Source organism: Salvelinus alpinus, chromosome 1 (genome assembly GCF_045679555.1).
Source record: "Salvelinus alpinus chromosome 1, SLU_Salpinus.1, whole genome shotgun sequence".
Taxonomy (NCBI): domain Eukaryota; kingdom Metazoa; phylum Chordata; class Actinopteri; order Salmoniformes; family Salmonidae; genus Salvelinus; species Salvelinus alpinus.
Window position 1 is genome coordinate 29,482,251 of NC_092086.1, and position 8,449 is coordinate 29,490,699.

Genomic DNA, 8,449 nt, shown 5'->3' on the forward strand with positions numbered 1-8,449 from the left:
CTTTAATGATGTTTTCATTGGCAAGATTAGCAAACGTAAGCATGACATGCCAGCAACAAACGCCGACCCTACACATCCAAGTATAACTGACCAAATTATGAAATAGAAGGGTTGTCATTTTGAATTCCGTAAAGTGAGTGTGGAAGAGGTGAAGAAATGATTAATGTCTATCAACAATGACAACGGATGGAAAATGACTGAGGATAATAGCCTACTAGAAAGTGTTTGCCCTCCGGCCTGGAGGGAAGCAAAAGTCATTCCACTACTTAAGAATAGTAAAGCCCCTTTTACCGCTCAAATAACAGACCAATCAGCTTACCAAAACCCTTAGTAAACTTTTAGAAAAATGGTGTTTGACCAGATACAATGACAGTAAACAATTAGAAAACAGACTTTCAGCACACTTATAGGGAAGAGCATTCAACATGCACGGCACTAACACAAATGACTGATGATTGGCGGAGAGAAATTGATGATAAAAAGATTGTGGGAGCTGTTAGTGTGGCTTTAGACATTATCGATCATAGTCTCCTGCTGGAAAAACGTATGTGTTAGGGCGTTACACCCCCTGCTATATAAAGAGTTACCTGTCTAACAGTACACAGAGGGTGTTCTTTAATGGAAGCCTCTCCAACATAATCCAGGTAATATCAGACATTCAGCAGGGCAGCTGTCTAGGCCCCTTACTTTTTTCAGTCTTTACTAATGACCTGCCACTGGCGTTGAGTAAAGTGTCTATGTATGCAGATGACTCAACACTATACACGTCAGCAACTACAGCAAGTGAAATCACTGCAACACTTAATGGCTAGGGCCTATTTCTTTCAATTTCCACCTGACTGACGTGCCCAAAGTAAACTGCCTGTTGCTCAGGCCCTGAAGCCAGGATATGCATATTATTGGTACCATTGGAAAGAAAACACTCTGAAGTTCGTATAAATGTTAAAATAATGTAGGTGACTATAACACAATAGATATGGTAGGAGAAAATCCAAAGAAAAACCAACCAGATGTATTTGTTTGAGAGCCCATGCTCTTCCAATGGAACGTAGAGGGAAACAATTAAATCTATCTCCCAGTATGCAATTCCTATGGCTTCCACTAGGTGTCAGTAGTCTTTGTTCAAGGTTTCAGGCTTGTTTCTTCCCCAAAAAAGTAAGAAATATGAGTTTTACTATAGGGACACAGACTTGGAAAACCGTGTATGCGCGTTCGATGAAGAGGACCCGCACCTGCTAATATCGCTTTCCTAATGAACACACTTCTTTCCGTATGAAATATTATAGTTTAATTACATTTTATGGTACCTGAGGATTTAATAGAAATGTATTTTGACTTGTTGAAACAAAGTTTAGGGGTACATTTTCGGATTCCTATCTTGGCATGTTGAACGAGTGGATTACTCAACTAAACAGACTTTCTGGGATATAAAAAAAAGATTTTATCTAACAAAACGACACTGCATGTTATAGCTGGGACCCTTTGGTTGACAAATCAGAGGAAGATTTTCAAAAAGTAAGTGAATATTTAAATCGCTATTTCTGAATTTATGAAACCTGTGCCGGTGGAAAAATATTTTGATGTGGGGCGCCGTCCTCAAACAATTGCATTGCATGCTTTCGCTGTAAAGCCTACTGTAAATCGGACAGTGCAGTTAGATTAACAAGAATTTAAGCTTAGAACCGATATATAAGACACTTGTATGTACCTAAATGTTTAATATCCATAATTTGTATTATTATTTATTTGAATTATGCGCCCTCCAGTTTCACCGGAAGTTGTCCCACTAGCGGGATGCCTTATTAACAAAGAGCTACAGTCAGTTTCAGAATGGGTGGCAAGAAATAAGTTAGTCCTAAATATTTCAAAAACTAAACGCATTGTATTTGGGATAAATCATTCACTAACCCCTAAACCTCAACTTATCCTTGTAATGAATAATGTGTAAATTGAGCAAGTTGAGGTGATTAAACTGCTTGGAGTAACCCTGGATTGTAAACTGTCATGGTCAAAACATGTTGATGCAACATTAGCTAAGATTGGGAGAAGTCTGTCCATAATAAAACGCTGCTCTGCCTTTTTAACAACACTATCAACAGCGCAGGTCCTACAGGCCCTAGTTTTGTCACCCCTGGACTACTGTCCAGTTGTGTGGTCAGGTGCCACAAAGACATGAATAATATGCATATCAATCTCTCATGGCTCAAAGTAGAGGAGAGATTGACTTCAGCACTACATGTTTCTGTAAGAAGTGTTGACATGTTGAATGCACCGAGCTGTCTGTTTAAACTACTAGCACCGAACTCGGACACCCATGCATACCCCACAATGCCACAAGACATACACATACTAACACATGCACTCTACACACATGGATTTTGTATTGTAGATATCTGGTAGTAGAGTAGCAGTCTGAGGGCACACACTTAATGTGTTGTGAAAAGTGTTATGAAGTGTAATGTCATGTAATATTATAACTGCCTTAATGTTGCTGGACCCCAGGAAGACTAGCCGCTGCCTTGGCAGGAACTAATGCTGATCCTTAATAAATACAAATACAGGCTGGTGGCGGTGTTGTAATGGTGTGGGGAATGTTTTCCTGGCATGTTAGGTCCCTTGATACCAATTGGACAATGTTTCCATGCTCCGAAGAATTCAGGTTGCTCTGGAGGCAAAAGGGGGTCTGACCCAGTACCAGATGGGTGTACCTAAAAAACTGGCCAGTGTTAAATAGCATGTTTATTCTGTACTGAGCCATTTAATTTATGTTCATATTCGTATGTTTTATTATGCCTTACTGTTGTTGCATTTTCGAGAGGGAACCTTTAAGTAGACATTTAATTGGACGATGTTTACCATGTGTATCCTGTGCATACTCCCGAGTGGCGCAGCGATCTAAAGCACTGTATCTCAGTGCTAGAAGCGTCACTACAGACCCTGGTTTGATCCCGAGCTGTATCACAACCGGTCGTGATCGGGAGTCCCATAGGGCGGCATACAATTGGCACAGCGTCGCCCGGGTTAGTGGAGGGTTTGGCTGGGCTAGGCTGTCATGGTAAAACAAGAATTTGTTCTTAATCAATTTGCCTAGTTAAATAAAGGTTAAATAAAAAATACTAAAATAAGACTAATAAAATGTGAACATGCACACACATACACACCCCTCTGAGGCCATGCCAGGGCCTGATGGCCGGCCGGGTGGTGTGTGGGCTGCCATTATCCATACCACTCAGGAGCAGCATGGTATTATGTAAATCACAAGCTGTGGAATATATTGTTTGTTTGCAATTACCAACTCATCAAGAGCTTCATATTGCAGCAAATAAAATACAACTTTATTATCCATTGGTTGGAACGGAAATGTGTGTTCTGCCTTTCCCAACACACACACACACACACACACACATGTACAGGGTCAGGAGCAGAGCAGTTCCCGGTCCGCCTCTCTAACCTCTATGCTATTGTTGCCCCATATTGGAAAATAAAGTGGACCCTGGATACTCAGTGTGCTGCATCTTGATAGAGAAAAGTAGGACGTGGTTCAGCTGGGTGACTAGCTTACAGACAATACAATGTCTTCTTATCTTGCAATGTGCAGAAAATATATTATCTTCTTATCTTGCAAAATGCAGAAAATTCAATGTCTTCTTATCTTGCAATATGCAGAAAATACATCCTCTTCTTATCTTGCAATATGCAGAAAATTCAATGTGTTCTTATCTTGCAATATGCAGAAAATACAATGTGTTCTTATCTTGCAATATGCAGAAAATACATTCTCTTCTTATCTTGCAATGTACAGAAAATACAATATCTTCTTATCAAATCAAATCAAAATTATTTATAAAGCCCTTCTTACATCAGTTGATATCTCAAAGTGCTGTACAGAAACCCAGCCTAAAACCCCAAACAGCAAGTAATGCAGGTGTAGAAGCACGGTGGCTAGGAAAAACTCCCTAGAAAGGCCAAAACCTAGGAAGAAACCAGGCTATGAGGGGTGGCCAGTCCTCTTCTGGCTGTGCCGGGTGGAGATTATAACAGAACATGGCCAAGATGTTCAAATGTTCATAAATGACCAGCATGGTCAAATAATAATAATCACAGTAGTTGTCGAAGGTGCAGGTCACGTCAGCACCTCAGGAGTAAATGTCAGTTGGCTTTTCATAGCCGATCATTCAGAGTATCTCTACCGCTCCTGCTATCTCTAGAGAGTTGAAAACAGCAGGTCTGGGACAGGTAGCACATCCGGTGAACAGGTCAGGGTTCCATAGCCGCAGGCAGAACAGTTGAAACTGGAGCAGCAGCACGGCCGGGTGGACTGGGGACAGCAAGGAGTCATCATGCCAGGGTGGCCAGCAGAGATAGGTGGGATGGGCTGAGGGAAGCTGAGGGTTGGGATGTGGAATTGGAGACAAGTGGGAGTGCTGGGAGTTGCTGGGCGGGAGATAGAATGATGGTCAAAGATAAAAGTATAAAAAATAAAGTCAAAATAAAACATAATATAAAGTAAGTTGGAATGACACTGAGGGGCAGTGTGTTTACAGTTAATGCCGGTTTGCCTGAGGCAGGTGTTTGTACACATGCATATACACACACTCTCATTGAAATACACACATACACGGACACACACACATGTAAACAGTGCCAGATATGCCCTCAAACATATACAGTTGGCCTTGCTGTTATGATTTCAGTTGTACTTGACGTCCTTAGTTTTATTTTGCATTGTTTTCTGTTTTCCTTTGTCATTTTCTTTTTTCTCTTTAGTTAATTTTCTTGGTTGTTGGTGCATTGGGGGGGGTTCTTGGGGGTGGGGAATGGAAGAATTTTATATATATATATATATATATATATATAATAATAAAAAAAATTCTTGGGGGGGACTGTGGGAAGGGTCTCGGATGTTTGAGGGGCAGCTTTTGGGGAATTATTCGGGGATCTTGGACGGTTCGGGTCCCCGTTTTTGGCCTTGTGGGAGATCTGTCGACGTGCCCTTGAGCAGGCCATTGACCCTGGATGCTTCTGTGTGTCGCTCTGAATGGGAGTCTGTTGGATGACTGGTATGATGTAGTTGTTGAGCAGAGAGGCAGTTTTGCTTTCGGGCGGCGATATTCCCAAGCCTGTCTCCAGGGTCCCTTACCGTCCAATATCTCCTCCCAAGTCCAGGAGTCCTGAACCCTCTGCTCCTCCTTACCACGCTGCTTGGTCCGTTGGTGGTGGGTAGTTCTGTAACGATCTTCTTCATCTGATGAACAGGATAGATCGGACCAAAATGCAGCGTGGTAAGTGTCCATGTTAATTTATTACAACTGAACACGAAAATACAAAATAACCAAGTGAAACAACGAAAATCGAAACAGTCCTGAAAGGTGACACAACACAAAACAGGACACAACTACCCACAAACACCAGGTGGGAAAAGGCTACCTAAGTATGGTTCTCAATCAGAGACAACGATAGACAGCTGCCTCTGATTGGGAACCATACCAGGCCAAACACATAGAAATACAAAACATAGAATGAAAAACATAGAATGCCCACCCCAACTCACGCCCTGACCAAACCAAAATAGAGACATAAAAAAGGAACTAAGGTCAGGACGTGACAACCCTGAAGGAGCAGAGTCTAACTCCCAGACTAATGTAATCTTTATATGGTGCTTCACTCTGTCAGTAAGCTACCCTGAAGGAGCAGAGTCTAACTCCCAGACTAATGTAATCTTTATATGATGCTTCACTCTGTCAGTAAGCTACGCTGAAGGAGCAGAGTCTAACTCCCAGACTAATGCAATCTTTATATGATGCTTCACCCTGTCAGTAAGCTACCCTGAAGGAGCAGAGTCTAACTCCCAGACTAATGTAATCTTTTCTAATAAATGGTTAATTGTGCACGTGGTGTTTCCTTTCTGAATTCTGAAAGCAACGTCCAGACTGATCTGTGAAGGTGAACGCTGTATACACACGACACCCTTGATACTTCTCCAGTCTTCTCAGTAAACAAGGATATGGTGTTATTTTTCCCTTGCATTGGGAAAGGTAGCGGTAACGGTATCACTGCTGCTGCCTCGGTTCCATGCCATATTCAACATCAAAGACCACTGCAGCCTTTTGAAAAATCAATCTCTCTCTCAGTGCAGCTGTCCTACTAACTACAGTGCAACCAATGTGATGGCAGTATCAAAATGCCAAGACTGATGCACACGTGTCCAAGTAATTACCAAACCCAGCGTGTTTGTGTCATCAGGTCCCCTCTGTAGTTTATGTAAAAGAGCAACTTGTGCTTTAATCTGTATTCAGTTAGTTTCCCACTTCTGGGCGGTGTGTGAGGGAGGTGTGTGTTCTGTCGTGTTGTTTTCACATTAATCCTGTTGTTGTTTCTGAGAAAGTGAAAGCTTGACATCGAAGATAGATTATTCATTCACGTTGTAAGGTTCTAATTCTCAGAGTAAAAACACAACGGACATTATGAAAGCTTAACAAGAGGATCAATACAGCTACATTAGACAAAAACATTTTCACACAAGCACTGATATTTAACCATTCCTCATTGGCTGAGTCTCCTCCTACCCATCTGTACAAACATTGTTCTTTACTGCTAAGCAGGACACTATGTGATACGGGCCATGAACTTTTATTTCTCCCTTAAGGTGACCTGACCTGAACCCCCCTCAATCAGGTAATCCATGGCTCTCTCCCCTTATCAATGCCTGCCACGTGCAATCGCTTCCCTGCACTCAACACATTCCAAGCTTAATTGCACACACTATATACCTTCCTCCTATAACCCTTAACTTCTGGTGTAGACCCTCTAAACCTCAGCACTCCATCAGTGACATGAATAAGTATATTTTCATATTCTCAGAACCCAACAACGTATAATCAAAATTGTAAAGACTTTTATATAGGTGTGTATGTATCCATTTGTGTGTGCTTCCTTGCGTTCACGTGTGTGCTTGCCAGCCCAGTGCTTTCAGGCAGGTGTGTGGGCGTGCATTTGTTTGCGTGTGTATGTGTGTCAGAGGGTTGATGAGACCTGTCACTACCTGTCGATAACAGCTCAGCTGGACCAGAAACCGTCACAGAGCTGCTACTGTCACTAGTTCTCTGTCATGACCATTGACCAACAGGTAGTGAGCAACAGGAAGTAGTAGGGGGTGATTGTTCCAACACAGAAAATGTGCACGGCTCTTTGCTGATTGGATACTTTGTAGCAGACTGTGATCTGGTGTGAGTATGACCTCAAAACAGAGTTGGATCCTACCTGTTGGTCATTTGAGACACAAAAAAGTGAAGTACAGTTTATCAGAATACTTCTGAAACAAACTCACTTGAGGCAATTACATAGGAAAAATATGCATTACTGAATTATCAAAGTTCATGTGAAATCCATAGAGCTTAACAAAACAAAAGAAAAATTAACTATTTATTTCAAAGAGAGAAAAAACATCCAAGATGGGATTACATAATGAATGAATGTGAAGCTTTCTGGGAAAGAGGTTTTACCGCCACCACTTAATATCAAGGAGCTACTTTAATCGGAGAGACAAAGTTGACATTGTCATCCCATCTCTGTCTCAGTGGTTCATTCAGAATGTCCTCCAAGAGTTGCTGAACTTCCTCTCCAGTTCACTTCCAGAAAGACAGAGAGTGAAAGATAGAGGGGGGGGGCAGGTACAGAGAAGGAGAGACAGAGAGACAGAGAGACAGACAGAGAGAAGGTAGAGGGAGAGAGAGAAAGAGGAAGAGAGAGAGCAGATAGTGTTCTTTACCTCATCTGGATAAGGTTGTCACAGAGTCACAGTGGCAGCCAGTCCCCTGCTGAGCCTGTCAGTGTTGCCTATCCATTGTCTTACGTCAGATGACGTCACTTCTACCCGAAGCTCATCCCTCAACTGATTGGTGGAAGCATTCAGCATTTTGTGTGCAGCACTAGGCAGTGTGACTGGCTCAGTGTGACTGGCTCAGCTAGTGTGACTGGCTCAGCTAGTGTGACTGGCTCAGCTAGTGTGACTGGCTCAGTGTGACTGGCTCAGTGTGACTGGCTCAGCTAGTGTGACTGGCTCAGTGTGACTGGCTCAGTGTGACTGGCTCAGTGTGACTGGCTCAGCTAGTGTGACTGGATCAGTGTGACTGGCTCAGCTAGTGTGACTGGCTCAGTGTGACTGGATCAGTGTGACTGGCTCAGCTAGTGTGACTGGCTCAGCTAGTGTGACTGGTTCAGCTAGTGTGACTGGCTCAGCTAGTGTGACTGGCTCAGCTAGTGTGACTGGCTCAGCTAGTGTGACTGGCTCAGTGTGACTGGCTCAGCTAGTGTGACTGGATCAGCTAGTGTGACTGGTTCAGCTAGTGTGACTGGCTCAGCTAGTGTGACTGGCTCAGCTAGTGTGACTGGCTCAGCTAGTGTGACTGGCTCAGCTAGTGTGACTGGCTCAGCTAGTGTGACTGGCTCA